This window comes from Canis lupus, chromosome 1 (assembly GCF_048164855.1).
Source record: "Canis lupus baileyi chromosome 1, mCanLup2.hap1, whole genome shotgun sequence".
In the NCBI taxonomy this organism is placed as follows: domain Eukaryota; kingdom Metazoa; phylum Chordata; class Mammalia; order Carnivora; family Canidae; genus Canis; species Canis lupus.
The window spans coordinates 75,255,534-75,277,292 of record NC_132838.1 but is presented as its reverse complement, the minus strand read 5'-3'; the positions used below and the strand labels follow the sequence as shown (position 1 = coordinate 75,277,292).

The 21,759-nt window shown below is 39.3% G+C and overlaps 1 long non-coding RNA gene and 1 pseudogene across 1 annotated transcript in view; one reads left to right on the top strand and one right to left on the bottom strand.

The window, feature by feature from the left end:
• Positions 1 to 4,685: 4,685 nt before the first annotated feature.
• The window catches only part of LOC140619900 (uncharacterized), a 67,940-nt gene continuing 50,866 nt past the window's right edge, over positions 4,686 to 21,759 (bottom strand). Inside the window, exons 3-4 of the long non-coding RNA XR_012019702.1 lie at positions 5,566 to 5,705; positions 4,686 to 4,755 (exon numbers count right to left, since the gene is read on the bottom strand). This is a non-coding gene — a long non-coding RNA (uncharacterized lncRNA). The remainder of the gene's footprint in view (positions 4,756 to 5,565; positions 5,706 to 21,759) is intronic.
• On the top strand, positions 7,447 to 7,520 carry LOC140609068 (U4 spliceosomal RNA; annotated as a pseudogene).

The window sequence follows — 21,759 nt, the reverse complement described above, 5'->3', positions numbered from 1 at the left end:
GAGAGGCAGAGACACAGGCAGAGGGAGAAGCAGGCTCCATGCACCGGGAGCCTGATGTGGGATTCGATCCCGGGTCTCCAGGATCGCGCCCTGGGCCAAAGGCAGGCGCCAAACCGCTGCGCCACCCAGGGATCCCCAGCACGTATATTTTTATTTCATGTTTTGCTTCTGCTAAAGATTGGCTCCTAAGTAAATTGGACAGCTTAGGAGAGCCCTGAGTCACCCTCCATTTGACTCCTCCCTGAGGCTGTCAGATAAAGCAAATAAAAATCTGTAATACCCAGGTACGTTTTAATTGTTTTGAATTGCCCATGCATTGTAAATTGTAATAAAAAAATATTGTCTGGGATACATTATACTTAAACATTACTTGTTGTTTATCTGACAAAGCTGATGAGTATCTAGATTGCATACTTCTTTTTTTAATTATATTTCTCTGATGATTTGGCTAGCCTGACCAGTTACTTGTTTTGCAGAATTGGCTTATAAAATTTCTTGCTATTATAGACTCTGTGCCCATGACATAGCTTCTACTATGTGCCATTTCAGTGGTCCCATCTGACTTACTTTGCTCTTTTGTCTACTGAACATTCATTAACGCACAGCAGTAGCATTACGGGCGGTGATACTAACCACGTGCTTACAGAAAACTGACAACTCTAGGCATTGCCCCTCAAATTTGGTTTCCTGCAATGCATAATGCTATCTTTCATGATGTAACTTGATTTTCCATTCTTCACAGTTGCACTGAATCTCTTCAATAATTTTTTAAATGTCCACTGACCAAAAGCAAAAGTAAAAAAAGAGCATGATCATCAATTTTTAATCCACCTTTCTTCAACACTACACATGCTGTAAGAGTATTTAGTAACATCCACACAACATAATTGAATTCTCCAGGGGATAAAATCCATTTCAAAAGATAGTCATGGTAAGTCATGGCAGTGATAATTATCCATTTCAAGTCAGAATTTCTGTTCCTGTTCATAAGGAAGTTTGTCTTTTTAAGAGCAGCTTTGACACTTAAATAGATAAATTTTTCTGTCATTTCTTTAACACATTCAATGAGTTTCTGTAAGCAATGGAGTCTTTAATAACGCTATTTGCTTTTCCTCCCATTTGCATAATCCTATTGCTAAAGATACTGAAAACTGTAAGAAAAAATAAGTAGACTTCATTCAATAGATTACTTAAAAAGTCAACAAGAATTTGGAGGACCTTTCCTTCAGAATTAAAATATGATTTCAATGCTTCAAATAAAACTGAAGATGGGCTTTTTGAATGTGAGAGTATTTGAAGACTAAATACCATCAAAATAACAAAAATCCTTTAATTGCTCAGTTCAAACAATATAAATGCCTGAAATACAAGAAAAATTTCCTGACAATTACTTTGATGTCAATAGAAAAGACATCACATGCCGTTTGAATAGCATTTTTGCAAAATATGGACAGGACAGTCAAATTTTCCATAGAATTGCCTGTGCTTTGCTTCAACCCTGAATAAATACTGCCTGCACCTTTATGCAAGCGTTTACTAAAATTTGTATTTGTATTATCTCCCCTAAAAGTAGAAAAAATTTTTTTCACAAAGTCCAACTCAACCATGGAGCCTCTGCCAAAATTCACTATTATTTGTGAACTTTTATCCAGAAGAGATTTTATTCACAGTAGTCTATAAGCAAGTATTTTTGTGAGAGAAATATACATACTGCACAAGCAAAGGGAGACATTTTTCTGCATTGTGATTACTTCTATCCATGGCTGTGCCTTAAAAAGATCTCTGATAATCTCTGTAATTATAAATGGAGCTAGTTTTTATTATTACAGTAGATTTCATCTTGGCACTTGAAAATGTGCTTGCAGTTTCAGAATCTGAAAATACTTCTGGTAGCAGTCCATTCAAACACTTTTTGGAGCTGAAAGACTAATGATAATATACGGAGTGGAAGGAACGGCTGGGAGAACCATCTTTCACTTGCCTCCCAATCTTCCCAGGAGGCTGTCATGAGACAGCTTCTCATTCCCTCCCGGATTCCGACAAGGTATGAGGATTTCTGTTGTGCTCCTGCTTAGGGTACAGCTGCAAGCTATAAAACCGCTTAGCTACAGCCGGGCACAGGCTTGGTAGCACTAGGGATGCTTTATCATTCATGTAATCATCTAGCACCTTTTTTTGCTCTGGTGTCATCCAGTGGAACAAGGGACACAGGAAACTAGCCCATTTGCTACTCTGGCTTTTGCTATGTGAGTAATAAACAGTTTGAATCCAATAAGGGATCATCATTTCTTTATCAGCCAAATCCCTCAGCCTTGCCTGACACAATCCCTATGCACACAGTCTCTTTCCAGCACACAGCACACATTCAATCCACAGAAAACAATGGGGCATCTCTCCAGACAAACAGAGAGTGGGGACTGATTCCAATGTAGCAAGCAGCAACCCCCCTTTTCTCTACCATCAAAGCAATTAGCCAAAATATTAGTCAGCATTGACTGCGATGATGCTGCATAATGAACTACTCCAGACCCTGGTGATTTAAAAGAACAATAGTTTGTGCTTACACCTAGATTGATTGGAGCATATCTGTTCCACATGTCTTTCATTTTCCTTGGACCAGGGGACTAGCCAGGCATGTTTCTCTTGTGTCAAAGGCAGAGGCATTAGGAAGGCATGCCCAACCATGCAAGTGTATTCCAAGCCCCTGCTCGAATCACATCTGTTAATATCCCATTACAAATTGAGTCACATGGTAGAGTGATAAATCTGATAAATCCGGGCAGGGGAGGTATACTCCACCCATGGAGATGAAGATGGAAGAACTACTTTTTACTGATAAGCTAAAATTCCACATCGAAGAATCACTGTGTGCTCTGAGCTCAGGGGACACAAGACAAGCTCTCAGAGTAGTTTTGGTACAGCCTCTCTAAAGAGGAAGCATCTCTTAGGGAAGGGATGGTGGGTAGGGCTTCTCTTCTCTTAGGGAAGGGATGGTAGGTAGGGCTCAGCACAAATCTTCCCCTTATCTCCTCCTATCTAGACCCTTTTATAGTCCTGACAAGGTTAGGGGAGTAATTGAGTTTTGATTCTCTTCTTTGAAGTCCTACAGGGTGATGTGCTGCAACTCACTTTGAGATCTGATATTTAGTGCATAAGGGTCTCTACCAAAGCTTCCATTTTAACAATCCTCTTATACAACCAAAACTTGGCAATGCACACAGCAATGACCAATTTGGGAACTTGAAAAAGAAGCTTTAATTTCAATGAAATGTAGAATTTGTCCTCTTTTCATGATCAATCTCCTTCGGTTAGGTTTTTGGAAAAACAGGAAGCTACATACTCAGGTATCCTGGAAAAAGTTCTAGAGGAAATGATTTTCCAATGACAGCCCTCCCAGTTAGTCACTTTTCTGGGTTTCCACCAATAAGAGTTCATCCCCTCTCTCCATTCAGGCACCTATTGCCCAGAAATTAACATTCATCATGCAGCAAGAATACAGTACAACTAGAAGATGTTTCACTCTACTGGTCCCCCCCACACCCCAGCTTTTCAAAGTTCATGTTAGTGCCATTTCACTTTTACAAATGATCTACGTTAGTACCTGCTTTTGCTAACTGAAAGAAATCCCAAGAGGATGTTTGCTTTTGTGGAAAAAGTGAAAAGCAAAAATAGCATGTAGCTTTTGCTTCGCAGTGAAACAGTAGAGAGACAGCATGCACCCCAAGCAGCGAGCAAGAGCAGCCCTACCCATTCCTTCCTGGGAACCACACTCATCACTTAGCATCATACTGCCAGAGCTTTGAATATGTCTGTGATCATCAGTGCTTTATCTCAATTTATTTTGTGCATCCGTTAGCAAGATGTGTCTTAGGGTATCAGAAAAGCCTCAGGAGAGGTTATTTTGGGGGTCTAGAAGCACTCCAAAAAATTCCAGATAAGTTATGGTAATTGCTTCTTTGCTTTACACTATTTGGACTTATGAAAGGGTTCATAGGACACTCTACTTTCATTTTTTTAAGATTTTATTTATTTATTCATGAAAGACACACACAGAGAGAGGCAGAGACATAGGCAGAGGGAGAAGCAGGCTCCATGTAGGGAGCCTGACGTGGGACTCGATCCTGGGACCCCAGGATCATGCCCTGGGCTGAAGGCAGGAGCTAAACCACTGAGCCACCCAGGCATCCTGACACTCTACTTTCAGACAGCAGGGAAAACCTATACTTTCTACTCAAAAGTTTTCTTCTTTTACTTACTACTTTTTTTTCTTTTACTTCTTTTACTTACTTATTTTATTTATTTTAAAAGAAAGGCAGACTGCCACATGCAGCATCTCATTGGGATGTGTCTGGAGTCTTAGAAGCTTGACTACCCTACATTCTCCTACAAATGGACCTTGAGAGCTTGTTTGGAGATTCCAGCAGGGGTGTACAGCTACTATTAAACCCTTGACTGAAGAATGGTCTTCCTCTATCCAGGAGGGTCATCCTCCTTGACCAAGCATGCAGCTTCTCAAGGGATGCACATGGAATGAAGAGAAAGGAAGGGAACACCCACCTAGCCAGGCAGATCACACAAATCAACCCTAGTGATCAACGAGGTGACAGACATTGCAGCCAGATCATCCTCACATCCTCAAAAATGTTATTTTAAATTTTTTTGTGCAGGTATTGAACAAAACTTACCCTTTCCCTCTTCTGTTGCTCTTTCCTGCCCTGACCGGGAAACATTGATCTGAAGAGGCATTGACAAGGGCTGGAGTGAGAAGGAGAGAAGAAGTAGAAATATCTTCAACAGAAGAAATATCTGTGTCTTCATCTATCAAACTTCAGAACATTGAGCAGTTCTAGTGGACATGAGCCACACACTATAAAAATTGGGATGTGACTGCAGCACATTCTTCTATTGCAAATTGGTGCATTTTGACTGGTGTCAAAGTTGTATTAACTCATTAATTATGACCCCACTAAGATGATAAATTTGATTAAAAGAATATTTTGAGGAACTGGGTATTTATAGGCATTTAAGAAGGAAAGTTATAATAATACTGCTAAGTATATGCCTTAAAGTGGTTATCTTTTCTACTGGACATGAATTATTTGCATCTCAGCTAGACAAAACCTGCAAGTTAACATGTAACTTCACGGAGTCTGGGTATTTAATTAATAGTAGAAGAGCAGAGCCATAAAAGGTACATTCCCACAGACAGTTAAATAGTCTTTGGATGGGCTTGTTAAACTATACCCCAGTATGTCTTTGAAAGACTATGTGTACTCTCTTGTACAAGTTCTGGATTATTTTTCTTAACAAGCATATCTGGGCATGTGTGCTCACTTGTGGATGAGTCTTGGTAAAACTATTTGCATCGCCACTGAGAAGCCTCCTGGGAAATTATTAATGCAGTTCCTGCTATGAGCTGATTATCTGGGCAGGTCTGGTGATGGTTTATCAAGAGCAGGAAAGTGAGAGCAATAGGCCCTAGATGCTGGCAATAAAGGGAAGCATTGTCTATAGAGGGTTTAACAACAACAATAAAACCAACTAAAAGTTACTCTGCATAGTCACCTTATGCCGGTGATTCTAAACAGTGGGAGTGATAGAGTGTTATTTCCCAGGAGGCAGGCTGCTCTTCTTTCTTCCTTTCACCACTGCTGTCCAGGAAAGTTATCACAGAAGTCTATTGGCTGGAGGAAAGAGTACATATCCTAAGGGAAGATACATTAGATTAATTCAGAAACAAAGTTTTGCCTCTCAAGAATCTGATCAGGCAGGGGGTTCTGGGTACAGAATTGTTATGGGTAGAATTGTGTCTCCCCAAGATTCATATGTTGAAGTCCTAACCCCTTTGTTACAGATATAACTAGTTAAATTCAGATGACGTTATTAGGGTGGCCCCTAATCCGTTATGACTAGTGTCCTTATCAAAAAGGGAAAATCTGAAGACAGTCATATGCATGTAGAAAAAATGCCCCATGAAGAAGACAGAAATCAGGGTGATGTTTCTGAAGCCAAAGATGTTTTCTGGGAAAACACCAGAATCTTGGAGAGAGGCATGGATTCTCCCTCACAGTCCCCAGAGGGAACCAACACTGCAGACACCTTGACCTAGAACTTCTGGCCTTCAGCCCCATGAGACAATAAATTTCTGTCATTTAAGCCACCAAATCTGTGGTATTTTGTCATGGCAGCCCTGGCAAATAAGCTTAGTAGCTTCTAGTTCTATCAAAGCCCTTACCTAGGTGTTTGCCTAGCTATGATATGCAGGAGCTATTTACTCAAACCACAGCATCTGGGCATAAAATACATAAAAGGTAAATTTTACTTAATATAAAACTCTTAATATCTCATGAAGCCATTTCACAGACAGCAAATCACTAGATCATCCTTATGTGGCAAGTTGGCCAAATATTACCATTTTTCAGAGAAGAAAACCGAATTTTGGAAAAATTAAACAAATTTCTCAAGAACACAGAGCTCGTTGAGAAGGAGAAGGAGAATTTGAACCCAAACCATCTGATCCTACAGCCAAATTTCTGTTCATTCCCTGGCTCTTGGGAAATGCCTCATGTTCCTGTCACCTCTGCATGATGACTGAGTCATCTTTTACGTCTCCTGGGTCTGGAATAGAATTATGACATTATATATACTCTTTCCCTTATCTAATCAGAAAGTGAATATATTTGAAATTGAGTCATGCAGTGTACTTGCCCCTCCTCACCTATGGGGCCAGCCTAAGAGGCTCTAAAAGGAGGACACAGCTTCAAACATCAGGTGAGTTTATAGGTATTTGTTCTTACAAAACTAGAGACTGAAGCAATTTAAAAGAGATTGCCTCCACCAAAGCACGGACTATCCTTCCTAAACATAGGCAATCCATCACATAGCTTCTCTCGTTCAATTATTTATCCTAAGGGATGTCAGAGAAGGGATATATTGATGTAAAATTGCACTGAATGAACAAGTCTTTCTGGGAAAAGTTGACAGTTGGGGCTGGGAGTTGAAGATTAACTTTAAAAACATGGAGTTTAACAATATGGATCTGATAATTGGAGTTAGGATATTCCAGTAGGTGGGAAGAAACAAATGGACAAATGCATGTAGGAAGGCTGTATGCTGTCATTAAGATGTGATGTCATACTGCTATCCTTGCAACTCCTAGAATTTTATTCAATCATTCATTCTTCAAGTATTTATTGTGTGCCCATCAAGTGCTAGGCACTGTTCTATAAAGTGGGCCTCAGCAGTGAACACACCAAATCTCTACACTCCTGGATCTTACATTGGGATTAGGAAGACAGATAATACACCAAGGAGTAGGTATGCTACATACCAGATTGTGATAAGGCTTATGAAGGAAAGTAAAGGTGAGTAAAGGAGAAGACCTCTTGCATAGTAATCTGAGCAAAGCAAGTCATGGAGACGTTAATATCTGGGAGAAGAGCTTTTAGCTTTGCGCAGTGGCAGTATCATAGCCAATGAGGTTTATCCAAGGCACGATTATTGCTAATTGAAAACTGAGAGAAGAGCTTTTGAGACAGAGAAACAGGAAGTGCAAAGGCCCTGAGGCAGAAGCCTAGCTGACGAAGGAAGGAGGAAAGGATGGGAATGTCCAACATATAATTATTGATTGAGTAATTGTCCAAGTGTATGGGACTCAGATGGGACTAACATGTTTGGACTACAAGATTTATAATATTGAATAAAGGAGGAAAGATTATCCATAGCATACATTGGCTTAAGCTTTTATATTGACTTAATTTTCAACTTAGTATGTCTTTTGGGAAATCATTATGCCTTGAGAAAAAAAACCCCACAAAACAGAAAAGCATTCATTTACTGGGTTCTGTCCCAGTGTCTGACCCTACACTAAATACTTTAGAAAAATAATTTCATTAATTAACAACACTATACACTATACTATAACAACACTTAGATATAGGTATTGTTACCCCTGTTTTGTAGATGAAGGAAATAAGGATATAAAAGTTTAAATGCCTTCTTAAGTTAATAAAACTGAAAGAGAAAACTGAAAAGATAAAAGAAGGCTCTAAACAGGGCTCTTACCCTTACAGGTCAAGTTTTATCTGAAAAGAATTGAAAGATATACAGCTTCCTATATTATTCCCATGTTCCATAATATTGGGGATGGAGTGTATTACTTCTTAGGTTCACACAGAGTACACTCCTTTGACAAATATGTTTTCTCTCCCTCCCTTGCTTGTTATATGTTTTGATTCTACCTACTCTGAGTTTGTTTATATATTTATTAAACTTGTATTAACTAGTTACTGTGGGCTGGACACTCTGCTGGACCATAAATAAAAATAATGTGACCCTGCCACTGATAAGGCTCAATCCCTGGTGTAGACAAAGGAACAACACTGGGTTTCACAAGAATCTCCAAGGACTCTACCAGCAAGAAAGAGATGATGCTCTCAAAATAAGAAGCTCAAAGAGAGACTAATAAAGGCTCTATTTAGGTCCCTCATTATCATTTAGGTATAGGCAGGGTGTAAGGAAATTGCAAGGGATACTGCAAGACCCTGGGGCATTGGAAAAATAATTTTCTTACAGCAAGAATAGGGATTCCTCAGTTCTGCTGGGATATTCAAATTGGATTTGAATTAAGTTTTTCTATTTTGAATATATTCACTGACAAATCTAGTGTGTGACTGTCCCGAAGATTCTATTTTTGGTAAATGAAAATGCCCTTGAAAATGTGTTTAGGGCACCTGGGTAGCTCAGTGGTTGAGTGTCTTCCTCTGGCTCAAGTCATGATCCTGGGATCCTGGGATTGAGTCCCACATCGGGCTCCCCACAGGGAGTCTGCTTCTCCCTCTGCCTGTGTCTCTGCCTCTCTGTGACTCTAATGAATAAACAAATAAAATCTTAACAAATTGGAAAAAAAAGAAAATGTGTTCCATTTTCTCCTTTTCTATCAATATCAAAATCCTCTTTTACCAGTTGCCATCTTCAATAATTTCAGTGATCTTTACTGGAAAATCCTCCAATAGTTTTTGCTGCTGTTTTTGCAACTTTCCCAAAGACTCTACTTTTATGCCCACCAGTTCTCTTCCTAATATGATCAAACCATCTAACACTTAGTGAACATCTTTTCCTCCATCTTATCACCAGGACCTTCCTGAGTCTTCAACTCAATTTAACTTCAATGAATCTCCATTTCAGAGACATTGAAAAAGTACTGCTTGGCTCAGAGGTGTATTAGTATCTATTGCTACATAACAAATTACCTTCAAAACTTAGAGGCTTTTAACAATTATCACCTCAGAGATTCTATGGGTCAGGAAGTTTAAAAAAAAAAGGAAATTCAAAAAAGATTTAGTTAAGTCATTCTGACTCTGAATCTCTCATGACATTATTAGTCAAGATATCAGTGGGGAACTGCAATAATCAGAAGACTTGAGTGGACCTGGAGGATCTGTATCCAAGACGACTCACTCACATGGCTGTTGACAGGAAGGTTCAGTTCTCTGCCACATAGCTCCTCCATGGGCTGCTGATGCATCTCATGCCATCATGCTATCTTCCTCCAGGGTGAGAGACCCCAGACAACAAGGCTGAAGTTGCCTTGCCTTTTACAAACTTAATATAAAATCATGTCCAATATATGCTGTTTACTGGAAATGAATCACTATGTCCCCACTCTCAAGGGCAGGGGAATTAAATTCCACTTCTTGTAGGGAAGAGTATCATAGAATTGGTGGACATGGTTTAAAGCCATCATGGATTCAATATTCACACATCCATTAAATCAAAAGATTTACTGTCTCATAAGTAAGTTAATTATATATTTTTTTTACCTCTGAATTCCAACTGATTGCATTGGTTTCATGCCAATCACCTCACCACCACCCGTGGTGAGCTTTGGTCATTACTAGAGGAATATCTTTCATAATGAGAAGGCACATAAAAGCAAAGTATAAAAATAGAGCCATATTAAGGGGGGGCTATATTTACCAATGATAAAGCTGAATATTTTTATCAACAAAGGACTTTACCAAGTGCTCTGCCAAAAAAGAGTATAAATGCTGGTTTATTTATAATCAAGCCCAGCCTTTTGGGCAGATAACTGAACTTGCCATTCTCTCTAAGCTAAGTTTAATAAAAGATTTATCACCAGATGTGTGAAATAACACAAAAAAGTTGTAATAAACTTTAGGGCATCCAGAAAGTCATGCCACATATTTGCAGAATTTTAGAAAATGGCCCTTTGCAAAAACAAAAGATAAGATGGAAATGAAAGAGAAACACTAATGTTGACCAATGACCTGCTAGGATGGAGTATGACAGTTATGCTCCTATGTTACATTTTTGCATTTACCATAAGCTGTGATGATTGTATCACCCTTAACCAACACTACTACCCCGGGTGGTAGAACAGTGATGTCCCTATGTTGACATAGAATGTAATGATGTATAGCTGGGGAAACAATGCACTGGTGAAATGAGACCAAGGATTGATTTTAGTATGTTTTTCATTGGCATGCACATTGGAAAGAATATCTCTGATTCAACTTTCCATCTGTAAAATCATAACTAAAATAGTTCTTATATTTGGTTTTCCAGGGAGCAAGAACAACTTAGAGAAACATGATCCATGATTATAAAGACTTTACAGACTGTCCCATGGAACTTAAATGCAGAAAGGAAAATTTAAATTAGCAAAGTTAAGTCTCTCTGATATCTAACAGATGTCTAATCAATGACTGCCTTTCTGAATCCATGTAGCCATTGTTTGGACATAAAATACCAATTCTGTGCTTGCAGCTACAGAATAGAGAGTACCCAAATGTTTCTGATCAGTGGGACCCTACCCAACTCCAACTTACAAACAGAAACCACTACAGGAAAGACCAATTAACTGATAAAGGAGGATGTTAGAATGGGACTATTCCTCTCTTAATTTCAACTAAAATATCCTAAGATAAAATCAATTAATCAAAATGAGTGTGAGACAAATACACAAATATATAATTTTCAAGGAAATGTTGGAGAACTAGCTCCGTACTCTTGATCCTTCAGCAATGCCAAGGCTAGAAAAATTGGACATAATGTGAAGAGAATGGGGATGTTTCCTTAAAAAGAGGTGTTGCTATTCTGAGTCTCTAATTCCCCAAGAAAGTAAGGGAAGGGGTATCACCTTCTTTACCTAAAGCCCAGTGAGGGGGGTTTCATGGGACCACTTTGAGAGCTTCAGAAAACCACCTTTTCTCAAGAGTTGAAAATGCAGAGATAATTTCATTTTAAATGAGCTCTGTAATTTTGATTGATATCTTCTAGACATTCTGATTATTCATAGAGATCATCTCCATGATGTAAAGTTATTGTAAGGATGTCTATTCCATAAGAATGACTAGAAAAGTCCAGGGACCTAAATAGTTTTCATCCAGAGGCTTTATAAAAGATTTCTCCATATGATATACTTTAAAGGTGGAGGGGCACCTGGGTGGCTTAAGCATCTGACCAGCTCAGGTCATGATTTTGGGCCCATGCTTAGCAGGGAGCCCACTTCTCCTTTTCCCTCTCCGTTTGTCCCTTCCCCTGCTTATGCTCTTTCTCTCTCTCTCTCTGAAATAAATAAGTAAAATCTTTAAAAATGATATAAATAAAATAAAAGTGGAGTGGAAGAAAAAATCAAATGTGTTTGATTACATGCTTTTTTAGCATGTAAGTTACATATATAATGAGATCAGTGACTTTCCCATGTAAAATTGGACCATCTCCACCCCACAAGAAATGCAAATCTTCATGATGTCAGTTCAGAGTGAAGAACACCCCAAAATCCAAATTCTAGAATTGGATATGTCAGTTTTAATGTCTGTAGTTGAGGCTACTAGTGTTAGGAAAGATTACCCATGAAGGGATGGTCATGGAGGTAGAATGATTCTGGAGTTTTAAAACATTCCTACCAACTCACTGATGTCATCCATCTTGTAATTAGACACTTACTTCTTCCATTTATGAGTTTATTTCCTTTTAAATGTGAACTACTCTGGGTACTTCCCCCATCATGCTTTCTTATCTTTTATCTCAACCGATTATGATAATGGACACATTAAGTCCCATCTGCCCTACATAACTCAATGTAAATGAGTTTATTAGATCCATTATTGAAAGATTTTTAAAGGGAGAATGAAAATGAGGATACCAGCTTGAGAGAAAAGGAAAGGAGATAAGAGATCCCTTAAGGGAAAAGGCGGGGGAAAGAACAATAGAACAATAGACAGAAATAAACTTTATTTGCTGAACAACATTGTCTGGACCAGAGAATGGGATCCAGTACTTAATACCACTGTGTCTCTTTCTTCCTGAGGGGTACTATGACCCCTACATATCACCAGTCAATCATTCAAATGAGCACCATTTAATAAGACTGAAGATACTGATACCATTAATGATATTCATGGTATTTGGTGTCAATAAACTCTAAACTCTTTCCCAATAGAGTGTCTTGTGGAAGGACTTGTTGGGTAGATAGAAGAGTCTCTGAGAGGCTTAAAAGGAAAAATAATTGGAAGATGAAATGTGAATTGAAGGAATCTAGATCCCTGACTCCAAAATGATAGTAAACATTATAACATGAGGCATTCTCTCTTCATGGCTCTAAAGCTAGAAAAGATCCCTCAGTATTTGACATCCCAACTCAAGTCCCTCTTCCTTTTGACCCTCTCCCCAATCTATGGTAAGCTGTCAAAGTGGTTAAGTGGCTCTTAAAGAATCCCCTAAGTGACTAGTGGGGATGTTGGTACTCAACCCAGAGATGAGAAAGGTTCGCCTTCTCAGTGGGTATGTGCATTTCTTCATCTACTGTCTCTTGGGACAATGGATAAAGCCCATCCAAAACATAGTTTGAGATACCTAAACTAGACACTGAAAAATTAACATTCTTCTCTTGTTATTTCCTGGAAATCAGAGTTATTAATCCATGAAAATGAATGACTACAGAATGCCTGGAAATAGAAAAAAAAAAAATCACTCATGTTATCTAAAGCTGTGTTCTGTTTCTTTTCTTTACTATCCCCTTGACAATAACTTCAATCTCTAACTTAGCAGTTGCTATGGCACCAGGGAAAGGCACATGTTGCCTCACTGAAGGATGCTGTCCACTGATGAGGACTCCAGATCTGTCTCAGCCATTTTGGCCCAAGATTCTTGTTTTGCTACACAAGCATAAGTAAGAATTGGGCCAATTTGGCAGAGAGATGAACCAAGTTCTAAAAGGCATACGTGTTTGAAACTGGTGGGGGATATCCTGAGTGTATTGTTGGTTTCATCAACATTATAATACAATATTTATTTTACTTTAGTGCTCAAGGTTGAGGGTGTATTCCACATTTCCATATAAATTATGTCTCAGATACCAGCTGGTTATGTTTGTGATGTAGGTGATGACAGTTCTTTATCCACAATCATTCACCTCAATTTGCACTTGGCATCTGTTACACATTTGGTCTACTCTTTTTATGATTGCTATTATTGCTCCATGTCAAGAAGAGTGTGTAGACAGAATACTGACTTGCCAGCAATAATTACTGAGACGTGTAGCTTCATACTAAATGAGAAAGTGGTTTAGCACAAAATTCAGAGGGGTGAGAAGAGTTTAAGAGTTCATTGAACCAAGATGTGAAGCAAAGCCATCCTTACGCTGTCTTAGTGAGAAAAGGAGTAATGTTATTTAGGATGGCTAAATTCTCCTTAAGAAACCCAGTCTAGCCCAAAGAGGACTTAACTGCAATTAGGCTAGGGAGGTTGCTCTCAGTAGGAAAAATGCCTGTAAAAGTGAAGAATTTTCTAAAATCATTAAGAGGTATAAAGAGATACACTAAAAAGAGAATTGGAAGATCTAGCAAACTGCTCACAAGAAATTTGAGATAAAGCTAAGATTAAACCGCAGAATCATAAAATGTTAAGGTGGAGGAAATTCTACAGGTGATGAAGTTCAACCCTTCATTTTGTGGATGAATAAATGGAGACCCACAGGCATAAATGGTTGGCCTAAGGTTAAACTGTGAAATATTGGCTAAGCTGTAAACTAGAACCCATTTCTCCCCCCTAAAACAACATCTTTACCCAACAGCTGCTTCACATAGAGAGATCAAGTTCAGTTAAGATTGAAACATGTATATTTTGACTTTTGTATCAGTCAGGATCAAATTAGAAAAACAGAAACCATGTTGGGTATTTCAAAGAGAGCAGATTTAATACAAAGAATAGATTGCACAATTGTTAAAAGAACAAAAGACAGAAAGACGTTGGTGGGCTAGTCAGATATTAGAAACATCAAGAAAGATTTATCACCCCTAGAATTGAGAGGACAAAAGAAAGGGGATGGGATGTTCAAAACGAAGAAGCTGGAAGAAGGGCCATTCTTTCTCCCCAACTCAAGGTTACAAAGCAGAGTAGAGAAGTCTGGACATATGTCAAGTACTTTATTCTAGAAATGCAAAAATGAATAAGAGAAAGGAAGTGCTATCAAGTGCTACATTTCACAGGTACTTTGGGAACCCATGGTGCTAGGTGCTCAGGATTTCTGGCATAAGCCTGGCTAAGTGAACAGAGCCCATCAAGCAGGTGGAAAATTCTTCTGAAAGCCTTTATTTAATGTGGTCTAATTTAAATCCTCTTCTTGTGGCACTGTGTGCTCTTCTGTTGTGCTATTGTACTGTCAGAGCTATAATTAATTATAAGTATTTTCTTACACATTTTTTTCAACATACTTTAAAATTCCTGGTTCAGGTACTGTGATCTTCCTTGTTCACTGCTGTATCCATGGTGTTTAGCACAGTGTCTGGCACAGAGCAGCAACTGTCTTATAGTATGAGACTCCCTAATGTGATTTGGATTGAATGGAATTCTTTAATTAAAAAATAGGATTTGATAAGTCAATCGAAGAAAGACAATCATCATATGGTTTCACTCATAAGTGGAATATAAGAAATAGTGAAAGGGGCCATAAGGAAAGAGGGGGAAACTGAGTAGGAAAAAATTAGAGAGGAAGACAAACAAAGAGAGACTCCAAACTCTGGGAAACAAAGGGTGTGGTAGGGGGATGGGGTAACTGGGTGTTGGGCATTAAGGAGGGTGCATGATGGAATGATCACTGGGTGTTACACTGTATGTTGGTTAATAGAATTTAAATAAAATTTTTTAAATGAAAGAAAAAAAGAAATATGATTTGAATAGACCATCTAAATAGTCAGCTATCCACTAAAGAAATTGAATCAATAATTAATCACCTTCTAAAACAGAAAGGAGTAGGCTCATATGGGTTCATCAGTGAATTCTATCAAACATGTAAGGTGCATGGTATTCAAGGTCTAGGGGTACAGAGTTGTATGTAGGCACATATGGGTGCAGAAACGGCAACCACGGGGATCCCTGGGTGGCACAGCGGTTTGGCGCCTGCCTTTGGCCCAGGGCGCGATCCTGGAGACCCGGGATCGAATCCCATGTCGGGCTCCTGGTGTGGAGCCTGCTTCTCCCTCTGCCTGTGTCTCTGCCTCTCTCTCTCTCTCTATCATAAATAAATAAAAATTAAAAAAAAAAAAAAAGAAACGGCAACCACAATGAGATCTTGAACAACTACATCAAAATCCAAGCTAAGGTGCAACAAAACTAGCTCAATTTCAAGCAGATATTGAAATACAAAGAGAACCAAACCAATCAAGCAGAACTGGTGATACTGTTTTTGGAAGCACACCATGAGGTAAGTGGAGTGCCAAATAGAGTGAGCATCATGTCCAAGGAAACAGCAAAGTGAAACCCAGTACATGGGAAACTAACCTGGAAAGAATAAGACAGGAAATAAGTCCCAGGCAGATGATCTAGCCATGTCCTGCCAGGTGGGGATAGAGGAACCCAGGTCCCCAACTAAACAAGAGTAAAGAGGTCAGGCTGGCAAGCTGAACCACGCGGAGGTTCGGCATTTGGAAGCATTAGTGCTAGGAATTCTACTGAAATCTTCAGGATTTCAGCCATTTTGCCAGGAGCTCTCACAGGAAAACTGTACCACAGGGTACCTGCAACATCTTGTTCAGGCAGCAAACTTCTGCCAGAAAGTAGCCTGCAGGGCTGTGGGCATTTTTTATTTTTTTCACTCCCAAATATCCTTTCAACCCTTTGTTTACTAATAGCATTTTGTTTTCTTTGGTCAAACATCTATCTCTCCCCAAGGTACACATGCTCAGTGGATCCCAGATTCAGCTACAAGAACAAGAATTAGGCACAGCCAATCACAATTAAAGAAGCTGCTTCAGGGATGGCCACATGGCCTACTCTGGACTAAAGTTTCTAACCTGGAACTTTTCCTGGAACCACGAGGAAGTAAGCATATTCCTTCTGTTGAGATTGTAACATGGAGCTGTTGCAGACCAACTCTTTTACCACTTAGGAAATAGCTACTCAGGAACAAGTTCAACAGAGAACAGAAAGATGAAATGATATTTTGGTAAATTCACATTAACACCTGGATCCAGCTACTCCTGAAGAGTCTACTAGTCCAGGGCTCTTCAGTTATGGAAGCCAACACATTCCCTTTTCTGACTCAAGCCAGTTTAAGTTTTTCTGTCACTTACAACCAAGAGTAAGGGAAGTGACTTCACCTCTCTGAAACTCTCTCTCTTCATCAGGAAATTCATGGCTTCCAAGACTGCCTTCACTTTGAGTAGCCTTCAGACCTCGCAATGCAAAGACAAAAATGATTAATGTGGATTGTTCACGACACCCCCCCCACCATGATCCAACCCTTCAAAGACAATCCTGCAACTATTAGCACAGATTCTGTCTACCCTCCTTCCACCCTCCTCTAAAAGAGGAAGGATTCCTCCCAGCTAAAGAAAGTCTTGGTTAATCTACATAATAAAGAAGTGAAGGAACTATAATGGGAAGCTGGAGCTGACAAGGGAGGACAGCCTAGGAGTTGAGAGAGGTTTGGCCAAGGATTATGGGGGCACTACTCCAGGATCCCCACAGGGTGTGATAGAAGTAAACAGAAGTCAGAGGCTTCCTGCAATTGTTGCTATGGATCCACATGTGGCTTTGCAAAGTGGAGTCAAGGATTTGGCTGACTTCCACAGGACTGTATTCTTTGACCAAGAGTTCTCTCTAAGGCTGAGCCCCAGGGCGCTGAGTTTTGAAAGGTTCTTGCAGACCACCACTCTGTCTTAGAGACTGTGACCCACTCCCTCCTCCAGGAGTGTTGTGATAGATCCTGCGGAACTGCTGCAGATGGCACCAGGAGAAGAGGAAGGGCACTCTCTCACCTGAGCAGCTGAGTCTGTGGAATTCCAATGAATGAACTGTTAGGAGATTATTCTTAGGTTTCTTGGCTGACATATGGGCTAAAAAAATCAATTGATGGATGAGTGGTTAAGCCAGCTCTGTGGTTAAGCATCTGTAGTGGTACTTGTCTAGTTGTCCCAGCCACTTTAACAAATAAATTGGATTGAATACTTGGCAGGTGATCAATGGCTCAGTACTCTTCCATGACCATGAACACAACACCTGAGATATGGTGGTCACCAATGCCTTCAATGCAGAAGTAATGCAGACTCTGCTGCAGCTTCTTATACTATTGATTCTCCACAATGTTAGTAAGCAAAAACCCTGCATTACTAAGAAATTCCACAAAAAAAAAAAAATGCATTATTAGAATTGTGCAGGTATTTAAGAGTAGTGATGCATACATTTGTAAAAACCGAATGAAGGGACAATCAAGATGAGATTATTTGACTTTTCAAGAAATAGTTTATGATAAGGGAAAGTCTTCTGAGAGCACATCTCCAATTGCATTATTTTGATACTAAAAACCTTCCAATTCTCTATCATCAGCTATCAATTTCAGTAGAAAGTCTTATTATTATTCATGATCCTCTATAATATAGTCTGAACCTGTCTTTCCAGTCTGGTATCTTCCTAGGCTAGCAGTCCACTTATCTTCTCAAATTGCATACAGAATTGGGTTTCATGTATATGTGCTTTTTATTATTATTTTGCAGAAGTGGGAGACGGGAAGATCTGTAACTTGCATCAGATTCTAGAAGGAGTGAAGAAAACCAGAGAGATTAAAAACCATTGCTCAAGGATACAGTCAACAAAACTCAAAGACAACCTACAGAATGGGAGAAGATATTTGCAAATGACATATCAGATAAAGGGCTAGTTTCCAAGATCTATAAAGAACTTATTAAACTCAACACCAAAGAAACAAACAATCCAATCATGAAATGGGCAAAAGACATGAACAGAAATCTCACAGAAGAAGACATAGACATGGCCAACATGCACATGAGAAAATGCTCTGCATCACTTGCCATCAGGGAAATACAAATCAAAACCACAATGAGATACCACCTCACACCAGTGAGAATGGGAAAAATCAACAAGGCAGGAAACAACAAATGTTGGAGAGGATGTGGAGAAAAGGGAACCCTCTTACACTGTTGGTGGGAATGTGAACTGGTGCAGCCACTGTGGAAAACTGTGTGGAGGTTCCTCAAACAGTTAAAAATATACCTGCCCTATGACCCAGCAATTGCACTGTTGGGGATTTACCCCAAAGATACAAATGCAATGAAACGCTGGAACACCTGCACCCCGATGTTTATGGCAGCAATGGCCACGATAGCCAAACTGTGGAAGGAGCCTCGGTGTCCAACGAAAGATGAATGGATAAAGAAGATGTGGTTTATGTATACAATGGAATATTACTCAGCTATTAGAAATGACAAATACCCACCATTTGCTTCAACGTGGATGGAACTGGAGGGTATTATGCTGAGTGAAGTAAGTCAGTCGGAGAAGGACAAACATTATATGTTCTCATTCATTTGGGGAATATAAATAATAGTGAAAGGGAAAATAAGGGAAGGGAGAAGAAATGGGTGGGAAATATCAGAAAGGGAGACAGAACATAAAGACTGCTAACTCTGGGAAACGAACTAGGGGTGGTAGAAGGGGAGGAGGGCGGGGGGTGGGAGTGAATGGGTGACGGGCACTGGGTGTTATTCTGTATGTTAGTAAATTGAACACCAATAAAAAAAAAAAATTAAAAAAAAAAAAATAAAATAAAAAAAAAAATAAAAAAAATAAAAAAAATAAAAACCATTGCTCGAGGCCAGGGGCATATGAATTTGGATGGAAAAATAGTACATCTTTATTTTTACTAATTTCTAACTGAAATCTAGCATTTCTTTTGATTGTGAACGAGACCACAAAGCACATAAGTAACTGTGGCTTCTGTGTTTTTCTCGGCAGACATTACAAATCTTTGCCTATCATGCTGCCTATGTAGCAGACATTTCAAAATGCCACACATGTGCATCCTTACTTCAAAATTATGGTGGTTAGACATGCTGCTGGATCAACTCATCAGATGCATTCATAAAGAAGCACATGTGATTTTTAATTACCGACTTCTTAATATTTATTTTGATGGCTGTTTTTAAACATTTTTTTGTATTTTTATGGAATTAAAACATTAATCTGCAAAGACATTCACAGATTTGGCCATGGTATAAAGAAGCACATGATACTCCCCAAAAAAGTAATAAAAGATTAAGAGCTCTCTGCCCCCTATTCAAATGTATCATACCCGGCCATTCCATCCAGGGTGGGTCAGCTTCTAGTTTGACAAATTTACCCTACAATTTCTGACTCACAGCACCCTTGTTCCATCTGTTTGTTCCATTGGAAATGCCCTCTCACCCACTGTCAGAATTTGTCCAAATCCTTCCCACCTTCAAGGACCATCTCAAGTACCTCTTTATATAGGAGCTTTTATCCTCTCCCAATTATCAGAGTTGATTGCTACATCCTTTGATGGAGCCACATGCTTGCACCTCTCGTATGTGGTTTATAAATTAAAGGAGGTGACAACCAAGCTGTGCATGTTAAACACTTAACATCAGCCAGTCTGAGTCTGAATCCTATCTGTATTTGTTTGCTAGAACTGCCCTAACAAAGTACCATAGAGTAGGTGGCTCAGACAACAGAAATGTTTCCCGGGATGCCTAGATGGCTCAGTGGTTGAACATCTGCCTTCAGCTCTGGGTGTGATCCCAGAGTCCCTGAGTCTGCTTCTCCGTCTGCCTATGTCTCTGCCCCTCTCTGTGTCTTTCATGAATAAATAAATGAAATCTTTAAAAAAAGAAAAGAAAAGAAAAGAAAAGAAAGAAAGAAAGAAAGAAAGAAAGAAAGAAAGAAAGAAGAGGGAGGAAGGAAGGAAGGAAGGAAGGAAGGAAGGAAGGAAGGAAGGAAGGAAGGAAGGAGAAAGGAAAGGAAAGGAAAGAAAGGAAAGGAAAGGAAAGGAAAGGAAAGGGAAGGGAAGGGAAGGGAAGGGAAGGGAAGGGAAGGGAAGGGAAGGGAAGGGAAGGGAAGGTGTTTACTCAGAGTCCTGGAGGCTAGAAATTGAAGATCAAGGTGTTGGCTATATTGAATTCTTCTGAGGCCTTTCTCCTTGGCTTCTAGATGGCCACTTTGCTGTGGCATCACACGGTCTTTCCTTTCTACCTATGTCCACATTTCTTCTTCTTGTAAGTAATATGAGATTAGGGTCCACCCTAATGACCTCATTTTAACTTAATTACGTGTTAAAAGACCCCAGCTCCAAGCACAGTCACATTCTGAGGTACTGAAGGTCAAGGCTTCAACATACGAATTTTGGAGGGACCACAATCCATCTCATATGCTGTCTACACTACAGCCCAGCTGATTTACCTTGGAAAAAGTTCTTGATGTCTCCATTATAGTCTTGGTTACCTCATCCACAATATGAGGAGGATGATAATGGAACTTCTTTTATGTGGCTGTTGTAAGAATTAAATGAGTTAATTCCCATAAAGCCCCAGGAACAATGCCTAGAACATAAATGTGCACATCGACAAAGCTAACAAGGACCATGCATGGCACATTTGCCCAGACCCCACTACCAGATGGAAAGTTTCTAGACGGCAGTAATTGCTTCATAACCACCTTTTTCTTCTGCCATTTAGGACATTGCCTTTAACAGAATAAATGTATTTTGAATTGAACACTTAATGATTTTTTTTTAAAAACTGCTGAATTGGGGATCCGTGGGTGGCTTGGTGGTTTAGTGCTGCCTTCAGCCCAGGGCGTGATCCTGGAGACCCGGGATCAAGTCCCACATCAGGCTCCCTGCATGGAGCTTGCTTCTCCCTCTGCCTGTGTCTCTGCTTCTCTCTCTCTCTCTCTCTGTCTCATGAATAAATAAATACAATTAAAAAAAAAAAAAAAACTGCTGAATTGACAGAGGCCTGAAAGAGATACAGAGAAAACATGATAAGCTGCACATTTTGTGAGAAAAACTAATCCACTTTTTTTCTTGCCTTTCAAGACCAAATCCCCTTTTGAAAATATCAATGCTAATATGCTGAGCCTAACCAATTCTACAACAGCCCTTAGGCCCCCCAAGAAATTCCTTCTTTCTGAAGGAATTGGAAGGAATTTGAAGAGAAGGCTACAACAAACCTTGTTTCTGCAATAAATTTAAACAAGGGATTTATCCAAATTTCATGACATAAGTAAAAGGAAAATTCTCAGGTCACTGGGGATATCTCCATATTGAACCTGTTTTCAATTTTATCCTGTTAAACTTAAATAAATCAACTACTTTTGGGATACAGATGATATTATATGATGTACAAAATGCTCTGAGAATTCAATTGTAAAAACCACTTATTTTGTTTCTATCCTGTGTTTTTTGTTGTTGTTGTTTTGTTT